Raw genomic sequence first — 25,709 nt, forward strand, 5'->3', positions numbered from 1 at the left:
AAGAAGCTGAGGTTTCTGCAGGAACGAAAAGGGCTAGAGACTTCCCCTTTGGTGGACGGATCCATCTTACCTTGGAGAGTCGTGCAGAAGTGTTTTCCCGCCGGAAGGACGCCAACAAGCCTTGCTACACGCAAATCGTGCGTTTGCCGTTTTTGGACGCTGCTGGGGCCCAAGAGGGACCAGGAGGTCGCAAATTGGACCTGAAGAGAGAGGAGACGTCGAGCAAGACAAAGAGCCCTCACTGAAGCAGGTAGCACCCGGAAAAGTGCCAGAAACAGGCACTACAAGGATGCGTGAAATGGTGCTCGCCGAAGTTGCACAAAGGAGTCCCACGTCGCCGGAGACCAACTTAGAAAGTCGTGCAATGCAGGTTAGAGTGCCGTGGACCCAGGCTTGGCTGTGGACAAGGGATTTCCACCGGAAGTGCACAGGGGCCGGAGTAGCTGCAAAGTCGCGGTTCCCAGCAATGCAGCCCAGCGAGGTGAGGCAAGGACTTACCTCCACCAAACTTGGGCTGAAGAGTCACTGGACTGTGGGGGTCACTTGGACAGCGTCGCTGGATTCGAGGGACCTCGCTCGTCGTGCTGAGAGGAGACCCAAGGGACCGGTAATGCAGCTTTTTGGTGCCTGCGGTTGCAGGGGGAAGATTCCGTCGACCCACTGGAGATTTCTTCGGAGCTTCTGGTGCAGAGAGGAGGCAGACTACCCCCACAGCATGCACAAGCAGGAAAACAGTCGAGAAGGCGGCAGGATCAGCGTTACAGAGTTGCAGTAGTCGTCTTTGCTACTATGTTGCAGGTTTGCAGGCTTCCAGCGCGGTCAGCGGTCGTTTCCTTATCAGAAGGTGAAGAGAGAGATGCAGAGGAACTCGGCTGAGCTCATGCATTCGTTATCTAAAGTTTCCCCAGAGACAGAGACCCTAAATAGCCAGAAAAGAGGGTTTGGCTACCTAGGAGAGAGGAAAGGCTACTAACACCTGAAGGAGCCTATCAGCAGGAGTCTCTGACGTCACCTGGTGGCACTGGCCACTCAGAGCAGTCCAGTGTGCCAGCAGCACCTCTGTTTCCAAGATGGCAGAGGTCTGGAGCACACTGGAGGAGCTCTGGACACCTCCCAGGGGAGGTGCAGGTCAGGGGAGTGGTCACTCCCCTTTCCTTTGTCCAGTTTCGCGCCAGAGCAGGGGCTAAGGGGTCCCTGAACCGGTGTAGACTGGCTTATGCAGAATTGGGCACATCTGTGCCCAACAAAGCATTTCCAGAGGCTGGGGGAGGCTACTCCTCCCCTGCCTTCACACCATTTTCCAAAGGGAGAGGGTGTCACACCCTATCTCAGAGGAAGTTCTTTGTTCTGCCATCCTGGGCCAGGCCTGGCTGGACCCCAGGAGGGCAGCTGCCTGTCTGAGGGGTTGGCAGCAGCAGCAGCTGCAGTGAAACCCCAGGAAGGGCAGTCTGGCAGTACCAGGGTCTGTGCTACAGACCACTGGGATCATGGAATTGTACCAACAATGCCAGGATGGCATAGAGGGGGCAATTCCATGATCATAGACATGTTACATGGCCATATTCGGAGTTACCATGGTGAAGCTACATATAGGTAGTGACCTATATGTAGTGCACGCGTGTAATGGTGTCCCCGCACTCACAAAGTTCAGTGAATTGTCTCTGAACAATGTGGGGGCACCTTGGCTAGTGCCAGGGTGTCCTCACACTAAGTAACTTTGCACCTAACCTTTACCAGGTAAAGGTTAGACATATAGGTGACTTATAAGTTACTTAAGTGCAGTGTAAAATGGCTGTGAAATAACGTGGACGTTATTTCACTCAGGCTGCAGTGGCAGGCCTGTGTAAGAATTGTCAGAGCTCCCTATGGGTGGCAAAAGAAATGCTGCAGCCCATAGGGATCTCCTGGAACCCCAATACCCTGGGTACCTCAGTACCATATACTAGGGAATTATAAGGGTGTTCCAGTAAGCCAATGTAAATTGGTAAAAATGGTCACTAGCCTGTCAGTGACAATTTGGAAAGAAATGAGAGAGCATAACCACTGAGGTTCTGATTAGCAGAGCCTCAGTGAGACAGTTAGTCACTACACAGGTAACACATTCAGGCACACTTATGAGCACTGGGGCACTGGGTTACCAGGGTCCCAGTGACACATACAACTAAAACAACATATATACAGTGAAAAATGGGTGTAACATGCCAGGCAAGATGGTACTTTCCTACACAACCCCCCCCCCAAACGAAGGACAATAAGACTAGCCATTACCTGATGAGTCTTCATTGTCTAAGTGGAAATATCTGGAGAGTCCATCTGCATTGGAGTGGCTACTCCCAGGTCTATGTTCCACTGTATAGTCCATTCCCTGTAGGGATATGGACCACCTCAACAATTTAGGATTTTCACCTTTCATTTGTTTTAGCCAAAGTAGAGGTTTGTGGTCTGTCTGAACAATGAAGTGAGTGCCAAACAGGTATGGCCTCAACTTCTTCAGAGCCCAGACCACAGCAAAGGCCTCCCTCTCAATGGCAGACCAACGCTTTTCTCTAGGGGTCAACCTTCTACTAATAAAAGCAACAGGTTGATCCTGGCCCTCAGAATTAAGTTGTGATAGGACTGCCCCTACTCCTAATTCAGATGCATCAGTTTGGACATAGAATTTTTTTGAGTAACAAGGGCTTTTCAGGACAGGTGCAGAGCACATGGCCTGCTTCAGCTCCTCAAAAGCTTTCTGACAGCTTGCTGTCCACAATACCTTTTTAGGCATTTTCTTGGATGTGAGGTCATTAAGAGGGGCTGAAATGGAGCCATAGTTCTTAATGAACCTCCTGTAATACCCAGTGAGGCCTAGGAAGGCTCTCACCTGAGTCTGAGTGGTAGGGGGAACCCAATCAATAATTGTTTGGATTTTCCCCTGAAGTGGTGCAATCTGTTCCCCACCAACAAGGTGTCCCAGATAAACCACCTTACCCTGCCCTATCTGGCACTTTGAAGCCTTGATAGTGAGGCCTGCCTTTTGCAGGGACTCCAAAACTTTCCAAAGGTGGACCAGGTGATCATCCCAGCTGGAGCTAAAGACAGCTATATCGTCCAAATATGCTGCACTGAAAGCTTCCAGCCCTTGCAGGACTGTGTTCACCAACCTCTGAAAAGTGGCAGGTGCATTTTTCAAACCAAAAGGCATTACAGTAAACTGGTAATGTCCTCCAATGGTAGAAAATGCAGTCTTAGGTTTAGCATCTTCTGACAATTTGATCTGCCAATACCCTGCAGTCAAATCAAAAGTGCTTAGATACTTGGCAGATGCCAGTGTATCTATGAGCTCATCTGCCCTGGGTATAGGGTGAGCATCAGTTTTGGTTACCAAGTTGAGACCTCTATAGTCTACACAAAACCGCATTTCTTTCTTTCCATCTTTAGAATTGGGTTTTGGTACCAGTACCACAGGAGAAGCCCATGGACTGTCAGAGTGCTCAACCACTCCTAGTTCCAGCATTTTCTGAATTTCTTGCTTTATGCAGTCCCTGACATGGTCAGGCTGCCTATAGATCTTACTTTTGACAGGTAAACTGTCTCCAGTATCTATAGTGTGCTCACACCAAGAAGTGGTGCCTGGCACAGTAGAGAAGAGTTCTGAAAATTGTCCTAGGAGATTTATGCAATTGTCTTTCTGCTCAGCAGTAAGACAATCAGCCAAAACTACACCTTCCACAAGAGCATCTTGATCTGTGGAAGAGAAGAGATCAGGGAGAGGATCACTGTCTTCTTCCTGTCCCTCATCTGTTGCCATGAGCAGGGTGAGATCAGCCCTGTCATAGTAGGGTTTCAGGCGGTTGACATGGAGCACCCTAAGGGGACTCCTGGCAGTGCCTAAGTCAACCAAGTAGGTGACTTCACCCTTCTTTTCAACAATTGTGTGGGGTCCACTCCATTTATCTTGGAGTGCTCTTGGGGCCACAGGCTCCAAGACCCACACTTTCTGCCCTGGTTGGTACTGAACCAAAACAGCCTTCTGATCATGCCATTGCTTCTGGAGCTCTTGGCTGGCCTGAAGGTTTTTACTGGCCTTTTTCATGTACTCAGCCATCCTTGATCTTAGGCCAAGTACATAATCCACAATATCCTGCTTAGGAGCTTTTAAAGGTTGTTCCCAACCCTCCTTTACAAGTGTGAGTGGACCCCTAACAGGGTGTCCAAAAAGAAGTTCAAAGGGGCTGAAGCCCACTCCTTTCTGGGGTACCTCCCTGTAGGCAAAAAGGAGGCATGGTAGAAGGATATCCCATCTCCTGCGGAGTTTTTCAGGGAGTCCCATAATCATGCCTTTGAGAGTTTTATTAAATCTCTCCACCAGTCCATTTGTTTGTGGATGATAGGGTGTTGTGAACTTGTAAGTTACACCACACTCCTTCCACATGGCCTTTAAGTATGCAGACATGAAATTGCTTCCTCTGTCTGATACTACTTCCTTTGGGAAGCCCACCCTGGAAAATATTCCCAGGAGGGCCTTTGCCACTGCAGGAGCTGTAGTGGTCCTTAAAGGAATAGCTTCAGGATATCTTGTGGCATGGTCCACTACCACTAAGATAAACCTATTGCCTGAAGCAGTAGGAGGGTCAAGGGGGCCAACTATGTCAACCCCTACCCTTTCAAAGGGAACCCCAACCACAGGCAGTGGGATAAGGGGTGCCTTTGGAGTGCCACCTGTCTTGCCACTGGCTTGACAGGTTTCACAGGACTTACAAAATTCCTTTGTGTCCTCAGACATCCTAGGCCAATGAAACAATGGTACCAATCTGTCCCAAGTTTTCATTTGACCCAGGTGCCCAGCTAAGGGAATGTCATGTGCCAGTGTTAGGAGGAACTTTCTGTACTCCTGAGGAATCACTAATCTCCTGGCAGCTCCAGGTTTAGGATCCCTATGCTCAGTGTACAAGAGGTTGTCCTCCCAGTAAACTCTGTGAGAGTCACTGACATCCCCATTAGCCTGTTTGACAGCTTGCTGTCTGAGACCCTCTAATGTGGGACAGGTTTGCTGTGCCACACTCAGCTCCTCCCTGGCAGGCCCCCATCACCCAAAAGCTCAGCAGTGTCTGCTTCCAGCTCCTCTGGTGTAGGTTCTGCACAGGGAGGGAATTCTTCTTCCTCAGAAGTAGAATCCACTGTAGAGGGCGGGATAGTAGGAAGTGGTTTGCTTCTACTAGCCCTAGCTTTAGGGAGCACTTGGTCCATTGTTCCAGGATCCAAGCTTCCCTGTCCTTTTTGCTTTTTGGCCTGAGCCCTTGTTAAAGCAAAAATATGCCCTGGGATGCCCAGCATTGCTGCATGGGCCTCCAACTCCACATCTGACCAAGCTGATGTCTCCAAATCATTCCCTAATAGACAGTCTACAGGTAAATCTGAAGCTACCACAACTTTCTTTGGACCAGTTACCCCCCCCCAGTTGAGATTTACAACAGCCATGGGGTGGCTTTGTGTTATGTTGTGAGCATCGGTTACTTGGTACTGGTGTCCAAGTATGTGTTGTTCAGGGTGCACCAGTTTCTCAATCACCATTGTGACACTGGCACCTGTGTCCCTGTAGGCCTGGACCTCAACACCATTTATTAGGGTTAGTTGCTTGTACTTCTCCAAGTTATGGGGGCAAGCAACCAAAGTGGCTAAATCAATAGCCCCTTCAGAGACTAAAGTAGCCTCTGTGGTCTCCCTAATCAGACCAACCCCAACTAAATTACCAAAAGTGAGCCCAGCTACTCCCTTGGATTGGCTATTAGTAGGTTTGCTCCCACCACCACTGCTATTAGTAGGGACACTAGGTGTAGCAGTAGGGGTTGTAGTGGTAGGAGCTGTGGTGCCTTTCTTTGGACAACTGGGATCTGTTGTCCAATGGCCTTTTATTTTACATAAATAGCACCATGGTTTCTTTTCCTTGTTCTGATTAAAGGAGGATTTGGACCCACCACCCCCACCAGAGTGTTTTTGTGGGCCTGATGAAGACTCATTTTTAGATTTGTCCCCACCCTTGTCAGAAGACTTACCATCCTTCTTTTTGTTGCCATCTTTGTCACCCCCTGTATGAACTTTTCTGTTCACTCTTGTCCTGACCCATTTGTCTGCCTTCTTTCCCAATTCTTGGGGAGAGGTCAGATCAGAGTCCACCAAGTACTGGTGCAACAAATCAGACACACAATTATTAAGAATATGCTCTCTCAGGATCAAGTTATACAGGCTGTCATAATCAGTAACTTTACTGCCATGTAACCACCCCTCCAAGGCCTTCACTGCCTGGTCAATGAAATCAACCCAGTCTTGTGAAGACTCCTTTTTGGTCTCTCTGAACTTTATCCTGTACTGTTCAGTGGTTAAGCCATAACCATCCAGGAGTGCATTCTTAAGAACTTGGAAATTATTAGCATCATTTTCTTTTACAGTAAGGAGCCTATCCCTACCTTTTCCACTAAATGATAGCCATAGGATAGCAGCCCACTGCTTTTGAGGGACATCCTGTACAGCACAGGCCCTCTCAAGTGCAGCAAACCACTTGTTAATGTCATCCCCCTCCTTATAAGGGGGTACTATCTTGTGCAGATTCCTGGAATCATGCTCTTTTGCAGGATGACTATGGGGAATACTGCTGCTGCCACCATGGGTTTCTAAACCCAACTTCTGTCTTTCCCTCTCTATTTCTAAAGACTGTCTATCCAAATCCAGCTGTTGCTTCTTGAGCTTCAGTCTGGTTTGTTCCACTCTCAATCTATTGAGCTCCCTTTCTAACAATCTGTCATCAGGGTGGGTGGGAGGGACATTTCTAGATACAGAGGTAGGATGGGAATGAACAGAAGGAGACCTGTCCCTTACAGAGGGCACCCTAACAGCTTGGCTACCAGCATATTGTGAGAGCACACCATTGGTATGGTGTGATTCAACCTCTGTACCAACTATGCTAGACTGTCTAGTAATGGGCAGGCTGAGAAGTTTCTTTCCTGAACCTTTTCCTGGGGGAGTCCCTGGATCAGACTGAGAACCATGAGCTACTTTTTCTACAGATTGGGCACTTATGGCCTTATCCTGTACTCTAAGCATATTAATTAACAGTTCTAAGGAAGGATTCTTCCCTACACTCAAACCTCTCTCTATGCAGAGACTCCTTGCTCCTTTCCAGCTAAGGTGATCATATGCAAGTTTGGACAGTTCAACATTTTTTCCTGTGCCAGACATTTTTTAGAGAGAGTTAAAGTGATAGAAAAAGAGAAAAAAGTTTTCAGAACTTTTTGGAAAGACAGAAAAAACTTTTTAAACTTTTAAGAACTTTTTGAAAGTTTAGAAGTACTTTTCAGCACTTAGAAAAGAGTGAAAAGAGGAAATGCAAAACTTTTTGGCTATGTGTATATACACTGACCTTGTTTTGTATATTTTTCTCTTATGAAAAGTACAATGACAAGAGTGGTAAGTAGTCTCAAGCACTTATCCCACCACTGCACAACCAATGCAGCTTAGGCTGATAGATAATGGTAGCTTAGCAGAGCAGCTTAGGCTGAACTAGGAGACGTGTGAAGCTACTACAGTACCACTTAGTGTCATATGCACAATATCATAAGAAAACACAATACACAGTTATACTAAAAATAAAGGTACTTTATTTTTATGACAATATGCCAAAGTATCTTAGAGTGTACCCTCAGTGAGAGGATAGGAAATATACACAAGATATATATACACAATAGCAAAAATATGCAGTATAGTCTTAGAAAACAGTGCAAACAATGTATAGTTACAATAGGATGCAATGGGGAAACATAGGGATAGGGGCAACACAAACCATATACTCCAAAAGTGGAATGCGAACCACGAATGGACCCCAAACCTATGTGACCTTGTAGAGGGTCGCTGGGACTATTAGAAAATAGTGAGAGTTAGGAAAATAACCCTCCCCAAGACCCTGAAAAGTGAGTGCAAAATGCACTAAAGTTCCCCTAAGGACAAAATAGTCGTGTTAGAGGAATAATGCAGGAAAGACACAAACCAGCAATGCAACAACTGTGGATTTCCAATCTAGGGTACCTGTGGAACAAGGGGACCAAGTCCAAAAGTCACAAGCAAGTCGGAGATGGGCAGATGCCCAGGAAATGCCAGCTGCGGGTGCAAAGAAGCTTCAACTGGACAGAAGAAGCTGAGGTTTCTGCAGGAACGAAAAAAGCTAAAGACTTCCCCTTTGGTGGACGGATCCCTCTTGCCTTGGAGAGTCGTGCAGAAGTGTTTTCCCGCCAGAAGGATGCCAACAAGCCTTGCTACACGCAAATCGTGCGTTTGGCGTTTTTGGACGCTGCTGGGGCCCAGGAGGGACCAGGAGGTCGCAAATTGGACCTGAAGAGAGAGGGGACGTCGAGCAAGACAAAGAGCCCTCACCGAAGCAGGTAGCACCCAGAGAAGTGCCAGAAACAGGCACTACGAGGATGCGTGAAACGGTGCTCGCCGAAGTTGCACAAAGGAGTCCCACGTCGCCGGAGACCAACTTAGAAAGTCGTGCAATGCAGGTTAGAGTGCCGTGGACCCAGGCTTGGCTGTGCACAAAGGATTTCCGCCGCAAGTGCACAGGGGCCGGAGTAGCTGCAAAGTCGCGGTTCCCAGCAATGCAGCCCAGCGAGGTGAGGCAAGGACTTACCTCCACCAAACTTGGGCTGAAGAGTCACGGGACTGTGGGGGTCACTTGGACAGCATCGCTGGATTCGAGGGACCTCGCTCGTCGTGCTGAGAGGAGACCCAAGGGACCGGTAATGCAGCTTTTTGGTGCCTGCGGTTGCAGGGGGAAGATTCCGTCGACCCACGGGAGATTTCTTCGGAGCTTCTGGTGCAGAGAGGAGGCAGACTACCCCCACAGCATGCACAAGCAGGAAAACAGTCGAGAAGGCGGCAGGATCAGCGTTACAGAGTTGCAGTAGTCGTCTTTGCTACTATGTTGCAGGTTTGCAGGCTTCCAGCGCGGTCAGCGGTCGTTTCCTTATCAGAAGGTGAAGAGAGAGATACAGAGGAACTCGGCTGAGCTCATGCATTCGTTATCTAAAGTTTCCCCAGAGACAGAGACCCTAAATAGCCAGAAAAGAGGGTTTGGCTACCTAGGAGAGAGGAAAGGCTACTAACACCTGAAGGAGCCTATCAGCAGGAGTCTCTGACGTCACCTGGTGGCACTGGCCACTCAGAGCAGTCCAGTGTGCCAGCAGCACCTCTGTTTCCAAGATGGCAGAGGTCTGGAGCACACTGGAGGAGCTCTGGACACCTCCCAGGGGAGGTTCAGGTCAGGGGAGTGGTCACTCCCCTTTCCTTTGTCCAGTTTCGCGCCAGAGCAGGGGCTAAGGGGTCCCTGAACCGGTGTAGACTGGCTTATGCAGAATTGGGCACATCTGTGCCCAACAAAGCATTTCCAGAGGCTGGGGGAGGCTACTCCTCCCCTGCCTTCACACCATTTTCCAAAGGGAGAGGGTGTCACACCCTCTCTCAGAGGAAGTTCTTTGTTCTGCCATCCTGGGCCAGGCCTGGCTGGACCCCAGGAGGGCAGCTGCCTGTCTGAGGGGTTGGCAGCAGCAGCAGCTGCAGTGAAACCCCAGGAAGGGCAGTCTGGCAGTACCAGGGTCTGTGCTACAGACCACTGGGATCATGGAATTGTACCAACAATGCCAGGATGGCATAGAGGGGGCAATTCCATGATCATAGACATGTTACATGGCCATATTCGGAGTTACCATGGTGAAGCTACATATTGGTAGTGACCTATATGTAGTGCACGCGTGTAATGGTGTCCCCGCACTCACAAAGTTCAGTGAATTGGCTCTGAACAATGTGGGGGCACCTTGGCTAGTGCCAGGGTGTCCTCACACTAAGTAACTTTGCACCTAACCTTTACCAGGTAAAGGTTAGACATATAGGTGACTTATAAGTTACTTAAGTGCAGTGTAAAATGGCTGTGAAATAACGTGGACGTTATTTCACTCAGGCTGCAGTGGCAGGCCTGTGTAAGAATTGTCAGAGCTCCCTATGGGTGGCAAAAGAAATGCTGCAGCCCATAGGGATCTCCTGGAACCCCAATACCCTGGGTACCTCAGTACCATATACTAGGGAATTATAAGGGTGTTCCAGTAAGCCAATGTAAATTGGTAAAAATGGTCACTAGCCTGTCAGTGACAATTTGGAAAGAAATGAGAGAGCATAACCACTGAGGTTCTGATTAGCAGAGCCTCAGTGAGACAGTTAGTCACTACACAGGTAACACATTCAGGCACACTTATGAGCACTGGGGCCCTGGGTTACCAGGGTCCCAGTGACACATACAACTAAAACAACATATATACAGTGAAAAATGGGGGTAACATGCCAGGCAAGATGGTACTTTCCTACAGGCATGCAGGTGGGTTGTGGGGAATATGGTAATAAAGATATGACTTACCAGAGTCCAGTCCTCCTGCTACTCCTGCGAGGCCCTCAAGATGCAGTATTGCCAAGACTTGCTCCTCCCATATTGTTAGTTGTGGGGGAAGAGGTGGGGGTCCACCGCCAGTCCTCTGTACAGCAATCTGGTGTCTTGAAACCACAGAACGCACCTTGCACCATAGGTCGTTCCACCTCTTTCTGATGTCATCCCGTGTTCTTGGCTGCTGTCCCACTGCATTGAGCCTGTCGAATATTCTCCGCCATAGCTCTATCTTCCTAGCAAAGGAGGTGTGCTGCACCTGTGATCCAAAAAGCTGTGGCTCTACCCAGATCCTTCACCATGACCCTGAGATCTCCTCTGAAAACCTGGGGTGTCTTTGAGGTGCCATGATGTGGTGTGGGTGATATGTGAGGTGCTGTCTGTTGTGATGTGTGGGGGGATGTGTTGGTGTGTGTTGTTTGAGGTGCGTGGATGTTGTATGGGTGATGGTGTTGTGTGTCTGTAGATGCTGGTTTTGTGTTTGCTAATCTCTCTCTCTCTGCTTCTTCCAAAAAATTTGTGGTAAGGGTTTGTAGGTAATGTGGGTGTGTGTTTCATAGTGTTGTGGGTGTGGTGTGTGTATGTGTATCAGGTGTGTGTATTTTGAATTGTCCAATGTAGTTGTGTTTTGTAAGTATGTGTGTATTTTGAACGCGGCGGTGTGTACTGCCAATGGATTACTGCAGGTGAAAGACCGCCGCGTTGATTCATGGGTCATGATAGTGTGAGCGTATTCTTGTTGGCGTGACAGTGTAGGTTTTGGTATCGCCAGTTTATCACTGACCTTTGGTGTGGCGGACTTGTGTGGGTGTCTGGATTGTGGCGGATTCCGATATTTGGGAAGTAATACCTGTAGCGGAATTCCGCCGCCGCCGCAACGGTATGTTGGCAGTCTTCAGCTTAACGGAAAGCAGGATTTACCACCAGGGTTGTATAGAGGGCCAATATGTTGTACTGTTGAGTTAATAGATGCTGACCAGATGGAGGGCAAAGTACTGATACATGCATTCTGTATTGTATTCTAGGTGTTTCCTATTTCAATATTCTGTTCTGATGATGACCCGCCTGAATTAATTTATTTGATTGGGTTTGAAACGTAGACATTGTATTAGAAATTGTGAATTGACTTTGAGAAATTCAGTAGGCTCACAGTACCTATGGTTATAGGTGCCTATTTGAGACCTCATGATTTTAACCACAGTTTGGTTTTAGTTTTCATGTAAATATCACTGCAACACTTATATTAACACATAATTCACTCACACTGCGCCATTATACAGGAGCACCTCGATTACTTTACTTTAAATTGTTGAATTTAAGTTTCTAATAAATGAGAAATATTACTTACAAACATCATCGGTACAGAAAGTTCTTTATGGTACAACCACTGTCGTGGAGGTTAATTCATATCCTTCCCCCAGAGGGACCTAAACATTTTTTGTTATATTATTCACTTACCCACGTCCCAGGGTACTGGGTTTCTCCAGGTTTTCAAAATAAAATCCTTACAACATGGAAAGATCCAAATGAGGTCCATTAGGCATTTAGGTTGGACACTACAAACACTGAAAGAAGGTCACGTTCCCTGGCAACACGTTAGTGCAAGGGACACATTTTCAACATTTAATCTAACACAACAGCAACAAATAAAGGCTAAAAAGGAAGCAACTTATGTCATGCTAAACATCGAGAAATTAGAAAAGTTGCCTTTTTTTCTGGGGCTGAAATACCATTTGCTAAATGGTTAATACACGGGGGCATTAATCTGCCTATTTCAACACTGCAATTCACATCCTGCATGAAACGCATCCCAGTGGGTAGAAATAAACGGCTAGGAGATAGTTACATACACAAGGTGTGGGAGCTTCCCTTTTCGTGCAAAGGTTTCAATGGCATGAAAGAGGTCTTTCTTAGCGTTGGCGAATGCGAGTCTTCTGTGAGCCATTCAATGGTTTCCAAGCAGCTGTTCTTGCACGGGGCATGTAATGCTTCTGCAGTGAATTTAGCTTGCTATCCGAGGGGAGTCCCATTGCCCTTCAGTAGACCTGTATTCCAGGTGCTTCGTTAATGGAAGCTATGTGCTTATTAACAGTGAGATCTGTTGTGGAACGCGAGCCGGAATAGCTTATATCGTTTCGGTCTCCCAGATTGTACCTGTTGTGGAAATGTCCTTTTCCTCCTACACAACAGACAAAAGTAGCAGATACTTGGCCTCACATTGCTACTTAAAATGTGAATTTTGACAAGTTGAACAGACTAAAGGCTTTATTGTTTCAAAAGCGTGTGGTGCTTACATCTGTGCGAGAGACCTATGCGCCTCAAGTTGCAAGGTCATCTGCAGAAATTCAATTCCTTTTAAATACAAACTTTGGTGAACTCATGGGACGAATATTTAATGCATCCAGTACTCCTGGGATTGCGCATTTCTAAAGGCTGTTGGTTCTGGTTTAGTTCTCACCTTCGTCTCTATATTTGGCTTAATACCTTCAGCCATATGCTCCAATTACTTTGGCTATAATAGGTGGCATCTTGCTGTTGCTATTTTTTATTCACAATGGCTGTCCCATCACAACAAGGAGGGCTGAAAGCGCTTCCACCAGCGCAACTATGTTGTGAATACATGATGCAGTATTTTGGAACCCCACTCCTCGAAGAACTGGAGTACAACTGGTCTTTGTCATTCTGATCGGTTTTGGATTCTGTGTAGCCCGTGTTTCAATGCCTCTGGTGCCTTTTCAAATGTGCACTAAAGGTTTGTATTTCTATGTGGTGCTTACTTTCATTGGACGTTGATCTGTTCATGTTTTCGCTGAGGGCTCATTACCTGACATGCATGTTGAGGGTGCATTTGCTACAGGAAGCTGCCCTTCATGGATTATACAGCTCTTGACTTAACATTGGGCACAACACTGAATGCTGCTGCCCCAGCTGGAGCTCAGGCTTTGGAACATGAGTGCTCCTTGGTTTTCCTTGGCATGATTGGCCTAACTTACCAATACACATGGAGAGAGGATGAGGGAGAGAGAGGGACAAGTATGGAGGAACCCAACCGTACTTAGCTCCCTAATTCTATAACTCAAAGTACACAAGAAAGTACTTTCTTGTGTACTTTGGCCTATCTTACCACCTGCCGAAGTTTAACATTTCTTGGCTTCAATTCTCCCAGATTTAATTGACGATTTTACAAATGACACTGGCTTTTAAAATTCAGTTCTACTTGCGCCACTGCTAATATTATAAATTGTCCCTTTCCAACTTTTTACATGCTCAAGTGTCTTTTAACTTGTCCTTATTGACATTGATGTACGTATGTTTTAGGGAATAGCTTTTGATTGCTTTTATATTTTTTAATGTTTACCATCTTTGAACCGGCAAGGGGAGGGTGTTGTGTAGCCATTTTAGTGCTGCTTCTAGGCACGTTATTTTAGCAACTAGGGCTGCCGCTTGTGTCATCTAGCACACTTACATTTTTTATGCAGCTTCATTTTATTATTTTAGAATAGCCCACATTTGCCATGCTGTTTTATTTTCTTATCTAGTTGTTCTTTCACCTAGGAAAGCATTGCGTTTTTAGCAAGACATTCTTTTCACTTTGTGCTTTCCTCAAGGCTGAAGCAAGATAAAGTTGCCGGCAAAGTGGTACACTGCGTCTCCAACATTCACAGAAACATACACATTTTTACATGGGGATATTTTCTCAGAACATCAGCTGTTTTATTATAAAAACACTTCATTGCCCCACATGTTAGAGGGAGATTCCAGCCAGATGACCACAACTGCATGCTGATTGACTTTGCTACAGCTGCTTGCTGAGACTACCGGTTCCCTGGCCTACATGGGGACAGTGACTCTCTAAACAACAGGCTTCCTTCCTCAGGTACGGAGGATGATGTCTTCCCAGGGTGGAAACCTGAATGGCAGATTAGGGCTTATCCTGCTGTGCTCTAACTTGGCCTAGGTAGGAACCACATGTAATACGCATAGTGACAGTATGGTGGGACTTTTCTTGTGTTTCACTCTCCTTGTCACCATTTTGCTTCTAGCGTGTTTTATCATCCTAATTATTGAAATTCATGCCATATTATCTGAGATGCAGCTGACTTAATAAATCTTACTGAACCATTCTCTGCCTCTGTCGTCTTTGCATGTGTGCCACTAATGTAAATGAGAGAAAAGGATGAGATCCGGTAGACCACAATTTCCCTGAGAACTCGATCTGGCCATGTGCCCGGTTGCCACAATCATCCCTGCTCTTGGGCAGAGGTCAGGTGCTGCTAGTTAGCCGGAAAAACGGATTAGGCTGACAGTTGTCACATGGTGTGGGATTTGACTCAGTTCCCCACAAATCAGGTGATTCTGCGACCTGAATCCCGCAGCCTGATTAGGATAATGAGAGCCTACGTGACAATGTGTGGGGGTCAGGGTGTGTGAGACCTAGGGCCCACAAATATGCTGAGCATATAAATTCTTGAAATAAGTTGTAGAGGTATCTTATTCTTGGACAGTCTGTCTTATAAAACCGCAGTAAAGTATTGGACACTACTGCCGTCAACTTCTCCATCCCCAGAAGCTCCCACAGTTTATACAGCTTGTCCAGATTTGCTGGGCCGACATCAGAGCCCCATCAGGCCAGTAAGGCTTGATTAGCGGCTCCCAGCGGTATGATAATGGTGTCCCCTCAAGCTAAATTTAGGAGGTATGTTAAAGAATTTGGAAGGCCTAGTAAAATTTACCTAGGGAATCTGGGGAAGTCAGTGTCAATCATGGCATCTACTGCCAATAACACCTCCATCCAAAAATGGCTTATTTTGGGTGCTGAGTTAACCACAATGGCACCAGCAGGCGTCACCGCCACCTGCTTTCCATTGGGCAACCTGTGCCGCTGTGTAGTACCAGTAGTGAGTTACCTTGAAAAACATCTCTTTACTAGAAGTGCTAAGGGCAGAAGCCCGGGCCCGGTAGAGGATATCAACCTATTCTTTAGTAGTGAATGTACTCTTGCACTCCGTCTCCCAACAGTGTTGCACAGCAGATTTGGATGGCAGTGTTGGGGTGTTCAGGAATGCATATATATCAGAGAGGAGACGCTTATCAGAAGAGCGCAGGAGTAATCACTTCTTGAAGGGTGTAAGAGTACGTCCCGCATGGGTGGGGGTCTATAGCTGTGTGACAAACGGCTGATAGAGATATATTGTCAAAGTTCCAAGGGTGGGAGACCATAAGCAGCCTGGATTTGGGGGAATTAAATAATGCCATCTTTGTCAAATACGTTTTCTATTCCTTCCAGTTGGCATCCTGCCACTAGGCAAAGTCTGAGCTATGTTGTGCGGGAGGGACGTCTGGGTTGCCTATAATTGGCGTCTGTGTAGAGTTGGAAGTTTACAGTTTCTGGTGGGTTTGTATTTTATCTCAAGCCCCCAGTGTGGCTCTGAATACTGGTGGTGACACATATACCTTGACCAGCTGGTGGTGTTTTGGGAGCCATGGCACCTTCCAAACATGAATGCCTGCCACAGCCTGATCTATAATGCATCAGTGTTTTTCATTACTGGTCCGTGACCACTCCATCAAATAACCAGCTGTGCTGCTTAGTAGTAACATAAAAGATGGGGGACACCCAGCCCCATTCTGATTGTGGCCTATAGGCCTGCTTTCTCACCATCTGCGCCCTTCTTCCATCCCAGATGAAGTCCTCAATGATGTATTGTAGCTTGTCTACTACCTGTATGCGGGGGTGGTTGAAGTGGCAGTGTTTCCATAAAGTATAGAATTGTCAATTTAACAGCTGCCAGGCAACCCAGCCATGAGAGACTGTACTGCTGCCATTGAGACAGGTCGGACCGGCAGTTGTCAAGATCACTGCATAATTGTGTTCAGCAGTGCGTCCAACAGCCCAAATGGCTTATCCCTTATGTAGAACAAGAGAATAGAAATTGATGTTGTAGTTGTGCCTTTGGGATAGATAGGTACGGGGCAGAAGATTTCTGCAGATTGGTTTTGAACCCAGAGGCGAGTCCATCCTGGTGAGTTTGTGCATCACTGCTGGCAGAGAGTCCTGGGGGTTGGACGGGATCAGCAGAATATCATCCACATACAGCACTGCCTTAGGTTCCCTGCCTCCCATAGGAATCCCAGAGATGTTCACATTGCCACGGATCTGCTCATCAAAAGGCTACGTACAGAGAACAAAGAGCGAGGGAGATAAAGGGCAACCCTGTTGAGTGCCCCTGCAGATATTAAAGGGTTGTGACATGAGCCCATTAACCCTCACCACTACCTTAGGGGAGACATAGCTACACTGGACCCACTGTCGAAACTGGGCTCGGAGACCAAAGCATTCCTGCAACAATTTTAGGTACGGCCAGTGCACCCAGACAAAGGCCTTCTCTGCGTCCATTGAGAGAAGAAGAGTCAGGATGTGAGCGTACTGTGTGTTAGCCAACAAACGGTAAATGCGCTTTGCATTATCACCCCAACCTCTCTCGGGTATAAACCCATTTGGTTTGGGTGCACCAATCCCTGCATATAAGGGCAAGACAGTGCACCAAGATCCCGATGAAAATATTTCGCATCTACGCTAAGCAGTGAGGTAGAGCGATAAGAAGAGCGTCGCTTAGGATCTTTGCTCAGCTTGGGAAGCACCGTATTCAAGGGCAGCTGCATTGTATACTTTAGCCAAATAGAACTCATTGTCATTTTGAAGGGAAGTTGGGAAAGTACCACATGGAATTTCATTGTGAAAAAAGTTCAAATACATTTGATCAAAAACACCAGTCAAAACTGCATGGACTTCAAGCAATGCAGATCAAGTAACAAGGGTTAGACCTTATTAGGCTGTTAAAGACCACAATGCAAAGTGATTTTTTGATATTTCAATAAGGTACTTTTAAGAAAATGAAGTGCAGAACTATGCATTAAAATCACATTGAGCAACTTGTAATGGCCAAAACATGATAAGATATAAATTTCACTTAAAATCTCCAATCATCTTTTCTTTACATGTTCTTAGCTCTTCTGCTCCCTTAGGCCCTCTCTTACTTTCTCTTTTCTCTCCACATCTCCTAATCCCTCTCACAAATGCCTCTCTAAACCGTTTCCCCACTATTCCTTTCTGTTTGCTGTTGTATCTATCTTTCCATTCCTGTCTTCCTGCTCCTTCTCTTGTTTTTTTCTATTTACTCTCCTTTCTTTCTTTCAATCTTCTCCTTTTCTAGAACCTTTTCTCTCTATCTTCTGTCTTCTACGTACGTCTCAACATATTTTTTTCTCCCTCTGGTCTTCTTGTCCATAGACTATGCATGGCAACTGAAACTTTCTCTTGGTTGTGCATTGCCATTAGACGCACCAGTCACTTTCTTTGACCATTGTGCTTTTTATTATTCCCTAATTCCAGAAACCTTCCACCCTGGAGTCCTCCTGTAACTGGAGAAGTACAATCATGGAACATGAAGTTAATGTAATATAGCCATCATATCCTTGCAGTTTGTTGTAAATTCTTGTTTTACAGAGCATCAGCCTGCATGGATTTTGTGGGTTTTAACTGCATTGGGGCAGATGATGACCTGTTGACATCCACCACACTACTTTAACAGTTGGGTGAACTTCAATACGTTGTCCACAGCACTGGGAAAAAAAGGTTTCTGGTATAAACGCCGCAAACAGTTTCTTTTTACAATGTCAAAGTCACATGAGGGAAATGTTTCCCACCAATCCTGAGTTTTTATTTTTTTTGTTTTGCGGTAAGACAAAGCATGCTGTGCCCACAGACTTTAAACAGCAAAACAAAAGTGAAAGCAGGCCATGCTAATGGAATCTGTCGAGATTCACAATTGTCCTATCACACAGCATTCCTACACTTCTCCCAGTAGCAAAAGTACCCCACTTGTGTGACTGAGTTAATACCCAAGATAGGAAAAGCTCTTTAAGCCCTCTAAGACAGAGGGAAACATTAAGATTTTGCGTTACAATCTGAACAATTCTGGTGATGTGGGTAGCTGTGGTATTTAGGACAGGACTTGGTCAATACCCAGGGAAACCTGCCAGGCCCAGATGTCCAGAGAGGTCAATTATTATTCAAATGTTTTCAACCTCAGATGCCATGATTATGTTTTCTACAATATTTGGTTCAAGAGATTAATCCTCAGCATGTTGAGCCTGGCAGGGTCATTGTTAGAAAAGTTGGAAGAGGTATGCACCTTGTCCATGTAGGGAAAACAATCCTAGTTAGAGTAAGTCAGTTACACAACCTAAATTACCATGTGCTCACCTTCTGGTAGCTTGGCACAGAGCAAGCAGGCTTAACTTAAGGGGCAATGTGTAAAGTATTCATGTAACACACACACAGTACCGCAATGAAAACATCACAAAAATACCCCACACCGGTTTAGAAAAATAGAGAATATTTATCTGAGTAATACAAGACCAAAACAACAAAAAAGACAATCAATAGTAGTTGAGATATGATTTTTTAAAGATTAAATGTAAAATAGTGCTTATAAGTCACTAGCAGTCAAAAGGTTGCTCGAGGTTGTGAGGGACTGGTGCAATCCAAAGTTCAGGCCAACCGCAATGGAGGGTAGGCCGGCTACAGAAACCATGCAGGGTCCTCTGAAACAGTAACTTTGATAGATCATAGCATCAACGTCGAGGGCATGATGTGTTGAAATATCCCACGCAGTCGGGTCACTGCGTCATCATCAGCCTCCACTGAAGTGAATACAATGTGTCATCATCGTACCACGCAGAGTGTTGTCATGGGGCCATGCAGGTTGTGAATCCGCTGTTGTCAATAAACCTCTGCATCAATGAAGGGATGTTGTGGAATTTCTCACATGCTTGAGGTGATGCGTCGGGTTTTGCAGAAATCAGTTGCAGAATCCACTTCTGAGGCCCAGGACTGGAGGGGGCACCTCAAGCAAGGGGTAGGACTCCCAGATGGCACAGTTCAAAAGCAGGAGACACAACCTAAGTTAACATGTGCTCACCTTCTGGTAGCTTGGCACAGAGCAAGCAGGCTTAACTTAAGGGGCAATGTGTAAAGTATTCATGTAACACACACACAGTACCGCAATGAAAACATCACAAAAATACCCCACACCGGTTTAGAAAAATAGAGAATATTTATCTGAGTAATACAAGACCAAAACAACAAAAAAGACAATCAATAGTAGTTGAGATATGATTTTTTAAAGATTAAATGTAAAATAGTGCTTATAAGTCACTAGCAGTCAAAAGGTTGCTCGAGGTTGTGAGGGACTGGTGCAATCCAAAGTTCAGGCCAACCGCAATGGAGGGTAGGCCGGCTACAGAAACCATGCAGGGTCCTCTGAAACAGTAACTTTGATAGATCATAGCATCAACGTCGAGGGCATGATGTGTTGAAATATCCCACGCAGTCGGGTCACTGCGTCATCATCAGTCTCCACTGAAGTGAATACAATGTGTCATCATCGTACCACGCAGAGTGTTGTCATGGGGCCATGCAGGTTGTGAATCCGCTGTTGTCAATAAACCTCTGCATCAATGAAGGGATGTTGTGGAATTTCTCACATGCTTGAGGTGATGCGTCGGGTTTTGCAGAAATCAGTTGCAGAATCCACTTCTGAGGCCCAGGACTGGAGGGGGCACCTCAAGCAAGGGGTAGGACTCCCAGATGGCACAGTTCAAAAGCAGGAGATTCTCTGGCAGTCTTTCATGTCCCTCAGACTGCAGAAGAACAGGGGGCAAGCCAAAAAGCCCTTGGAGTCACTCTGGTCAGCAAGATGGGTCCTGTCCTTATCCTAAGCAGGGCAGAGATCAGCAGGCAGCAGGGCAGCTCAGCAAAGCAGAGAAGAAGTTCCTTGGAACATCAGTCCAGGCAAAGTGGCAATCCTTACAGAACAGCAGTCTTTACTCTAGCAGAGTTGTTCCCAAGTCCAGAAGTGTACTGATTTGGTAGGGTCAGGTACCCAGTTCTTATACCCAAATGTGCCTTTGAAGTGGGGGTGATTGCAGAGCAGTTCCTTGAAATGCACCCTCCCCCCTTCATCCCAGCCCTGGCTATACACACCCAGTAGGGGGTAATCAACCCTTTGTTTGAGGACAGGCACTTACCTATTGAAGTATAAGTGGCAGCTCCCCATACCCTTCCTGTACAGTAAGGCCCATCAGAATGCGGATGAGTTCTTTGTCACACCCACCTTTCCTGTGTTTGTGGCTGTCTAGAATGAGTACACAATGTGTAGCTGTCACCTACTCCAGACATGTATTTGAGACAGGCTGCAAGGCACACAGAGCAGTAAGAGCAGAGAAATTCCCACTTCTGTAAAGTGGCACTTATAAAATAATAACGTTAAATCCAACTTTACCAGTGAAGAGGATTTATCATTATCACTCCAATAATATGAAACATGATGTAGCTACTTCTTCCTGATCAGGTATTAAAGCTTTAAGGAATATTAAAAAAATCCCAATAGTGGCCTTTGAGAGGAGAGGAGTAGGTCTCACAGTTGTGAAAAATGACTTTGGGAGTTTTTCACTACTAGGACACGGAAAACGTAAAAGTACATGTCCTGCGTTTTACTTACATGGCACCCTGTCCTATGGGCATCCTAAGGCCTACCTTAGGGGTGACCTATATGTAATACAAGGGGAGTTCAAGGCTTGGCAAGGGGTTTTAATTGCCAAGTCGAAGTCGCAGAGAAACTGCACACACACGCTCTGCAATGGAAGGCCTGAGACATGATTACAGGGCTACTTAAGTGAGTGGCACAATTAGTGCTGCAGACCCACTGGTAACATTTAATTTACAGGCCCTGGGTATATGGTATACCACTTCACAAGGGACTTACAAGTAAATTAAATATGCCAAAGAGGTGTAAACTAATGTTACCATGTTTAGAGAAGACAGCGCATGCACTTAAGCACTGGTTAGCAGTGGTAAAGTGCTCAGAGTCCTAAAGCCAACAAAAGCAATGTCAGAAAGAGAGGAGGAAGGCAAAATGTTTGGGGGTTACTCTGCCAAAAGAGCCATTTTCAACAGTCATTTAAACATTAAACTATTTTTTAAAAGAAAAGATAGATAATCTGTTATAGCAGCCCTTTGTGTCGCAGCAGGCTATATTAGGCCATTTAAGATTCAGACTGCTGCTAGTTAAGGCATTTGCAGCCCTCTGCAGCAGACACATTAGCTTAACAAACTACCTGGATTCTGAAAGCAAAATAAAGCTGTCTAGAGCAGATATATTATCACACCATGCCATATTTCACAACAGGCCAGTGTAGGCTGGAGCTGTGTCAGTCAAATGTAAGTAATTCCTGACTTGCGATAACTCTACTCAAGCAGCTTAGGCTAATAAAAGGACCATGCCATATTGCAATCTAGAGTTTCTTCATTGGACATTGCTTCTGAGTGTCTGGTAGATTTAGGTAAAGACAACCACTTATGTATCAGGAAAACAAATGTCATGAAAATTGATGACTTAAGAACAACATGACTCAGTGTCCTGTACAGTTGTGTAATCTTTTCACACATCAAATTCTTGTTTGACTTACCCTATTTGAAGGGTGAGAAAGGGGTTGAGATACTGAACATTGAATTCTTGGCCTCTCAGCTGTGACTGTGAACTGTGGCATCCCTCAGTGGTACATCATATCCCACTCTTTTATTGAACATCTACCTTATTAAATCATTCAACCTCAGCCGTTACAACTATGTAGATGACATCCAATTCATTGTGAAAATGGATGGCCTGGAAGTCTTTCACAATTAAAAAATTGATGAATGCCTTCAGGTCGTAACCACGTGGATGCTGAATCACCATCTGAAGCTAAATACCACAAATACAGAGTTTATGATCTGTGGACAATGCCAAAAATACCACATCTGGCCTAAGGAAAATGAGACTTCTCCAAATGCATCATTCACAAGATACAACTCATCCAAAATGCTGCAAGACGTCTTCTCCACCTTTACACAAGAAAACATCTGACTCCAGTTTTGCAATTACTCTACTGACTACCTATAGCAAAAAGGGCAATGTTCAAGGCACTTTGCAACGTTCACAGAGCTTCAAAGAAAAAATACCACTAAATCTACATGCTAAATTTAAGCAGTATAAACAAAACAGGACACTGCGCTCAAGTCTTGCACTACTTCTCATCTTACCACCTTATAATAAGAAAGCCGTAGAAGGCATGTCTTTTTAAGAACAAGCCACTAAGCTCTGAAACTCACTACCAGCCAGTATCAGAAGCATCCAAGAGCATATGCGCTTCAGAAGACAGATAAAAACATGGCCGTTTCCCAGAAAACTACACCACCACATGTTGCGGCACCAGAACCTGAAAAGACAGTTACACGCTCAAGCTCAATCTTTAGCATGAAATCCACAGACTGTAAATAACCCAACCAACTAACTACTTTTGATAGGCAGGTATGTTAAGGAGGGCTGACCTGTGGGTGCTGGGGTTTTATTAAGTCATGTAATTTCATACATAGCATTTCTGGCCCACACTAATGCTAAAACCATAACACTCGGCGGGGGACAACCAACTGTAACTCTCACCTCTTACATTCAGTGAAGACATATCTGCTTCATGTGTTGTCCATCACTAGTACTGTGCAGCCAATAAACCAGCCATCACTAAATGAGAGAGGCATGGAATAACTGTAGACATCTGACATGCACTATGGGTCAATTGAAGGATTTTAATCTATTCCACCACTGCAGGTCCCAAATACTTGTACGCTATGGCCACTTGTGTACATCTCACAATGACACTCAGATACGGGATAGTAATAACAATGCACATCCAAGCTTTTCTCTCCACTACTCTCTACCTCCAACTATGCCAGTTCTGGCACAACTATACACAACATTTCTGATTTGATAACCCAGTGCAGTAGCCAGCTAAGCTATAATCAGACAAAATACCATAAATGGACCTGCAGTGCTGTCCAAAGGTGCCAGCATTGTGAAGAACCATAAGCTGCGTGTCTGTGTCTCTCACATCTCATTATCCACCACATGAGTAAGCACTGCTTTTTATAACATGATTACCACACCTTGGTAGTCATCACACACATCTTAGAAACACTTCCCACACAGGATCACAAAACAAACCGCACACGGTCCTATATTCAGTAGCTTGCTGCTCATGTAGATATGTGCTACAGTGCCACGCATAGGGATAGTAAGCAGTATACAAATGCTGCAGTACAATGCAATACAATACTATGCAATACAATATTTATCATTTGTGAATCATCAAGATTTTGTTTTAATCGTATTAAAACCTTTGTTTCCTTCACACTTCAGAACTATTAAACATAGGCCCTTATTACGACCCTGGTGGTGGGCGATAAAGTGGTGATAATGCCGCCAACAGGCTGGCGGTAACTACAGCCAAATTATGACCATGGCGGTGATATCTCCGATAGACAGCCAATGTACCAAACCGACCGCCAGGGTGGAAACAACAGTCACCATGGCGGTAGCCACCTACAGCCAGGTGGAAGACAAAGTACCACCCACCATATTTTGACCCTGCAATCCGCTACCTTTTCCTGGGCGGTACCAACGCCATCAAAAGCCTGGCGGAAACAGAGCACAAAAGTCAAAGGACTCACCATTGGAGATACAGGGAAGAACCATGCCGCCATGGAAACCGAACTGCAGGTCTTCCCGATGATCTTCTACGGCATGCTCCACCTGGAACACCAACGCCGGCGAAGACAACGACGGTGAGTACAGCCACCTAGCACACAAAGGAGGGTGAGAGGAAAACGAGAGTGACACACAAATGCACCACAAACACCCGACACACACACACGCCATACACACAACCTGATGCATTGCAAAAACAATTTGACCCCGAAAATCTGCGGAATAATGCAAGGACAACAGAAATTGACGAAAGTGATGGTAATCAGTCCAACAATAAAATCAACAATCCGATTTGGCCACGAAACAGATATGAACACTTGTATAAAAAAAGGAACACTGCCCAGTCCATAGTTCAAAGGGCCCACATGGCCACAGAGCACAGTCCAAGGATTCACTCAAATCCTGCACCAATCCGGATAGAACACTGCAGGGGCATCAGTTGTCAAATAGGCAGGCACCTCAGCGGGAGGGAGGGAGCACCTCAGCCGGATACATAAACAAGCCCACTGGTTTTGGAGGGGGCAACATGCCCATTGCTTTGTCCTGGGGAGTGCAAGGCCACAGTCTCTCATGTGGGTGTCTTGCCCACTAGTTTTGGAGGGGGCAACATGCCCATTGCTTTGTCCTATGGAGTGCAAGGCCACAGTCTCTCAAGTGGGTGTCTTGCCCACTGGTTCTGGATGGGGCAGGCCGCACAGTAGCCTCTGGAGGCTGGACTACATGCCGTCTGCCGGTGGTGATGGCTTCACTGTGGTGGTGGTTGTGGGAGGCTCCTGGTCAGCCCCTGCACTCTCTGATGGCTGCACTGTGGTGGTGGTTGTAGGAACATCCTGGTCAGCCCCTGCACTCCCTGATGACTGCACTGTCAGGATGGTTGGGGGAGGCCCCTGGTTAGCCCCTGCACTCTGTGATGGCTGAACAACCGTGGCTGGCAGTGGGGGCCCTGTGACAGCTGGTGGTGGTGGTGGTGTTTGGCTGAGAGCTTCTACTGGCGTAGATTGCCTCCTCTCTTCCTGGTCATGGGTGGGGATCCCTTACCCTTCCTGGCAGTGGTGGATGGGCTCTTCCCCTCCTTTCCAGCTGGTGCAGGCTCCTTCTTCGCAGCTGGTGCAGGCTCCTTCCCCTTCAGTATTGTTGGTCTGGAATCCCTACCACCATGAATAGGTGGTTCTACCACTGGCCAGTGGACTGTTTGGCTGAAGTGCTGGGCTGGGTCCTTGTTACCCTGCCCATACATGCAGGACAGCGGGAAGGGATAGGGAAGAGGTCAATAATGGAAAGGAATAGCTTTGTAGGTACATTGGGGAAGGAACAGGGATGAGTAATGGTAGTGGAGGATGAGGGAGTGGTTGTTGGAGGTGTATGTCTGCTGGATTTGGGTGCAGGTGCATGGGCTGGATGCTGTTGTGAGGTGTATGGCTTTTGGGTGTCTGAGTGCTTACGTTTGTGTCCTTTAGGAGGGTGGGACAGACACGTTGGGAGAGGACAAAGGGGACGCGTGCATGGATGTTGTGGAGGTGTCTGCAAGTGAGGTGTGTGTTCTGCTTGGTGTGGTGATAATGCTGGTAGTGAATATTGATGTAGTACATGCAGGTGTGAGTGTA

The sequence above is a fragment of the Pleurodeles waltl genome, chromosome 9 (assembly GCF_031143425.1).
Source record: "Pleurodeles waltl isolate 20211129_DDA chromosome 9, aPleWal1.hap1.20221129, whole genome shotgun sequence".
Lineage (NCBI taxonomy): Eukaryota > Metazoa > Chordata > Amphibia > Caudata > Salamandridae > Pleurodeles > Pleurodeles waltl.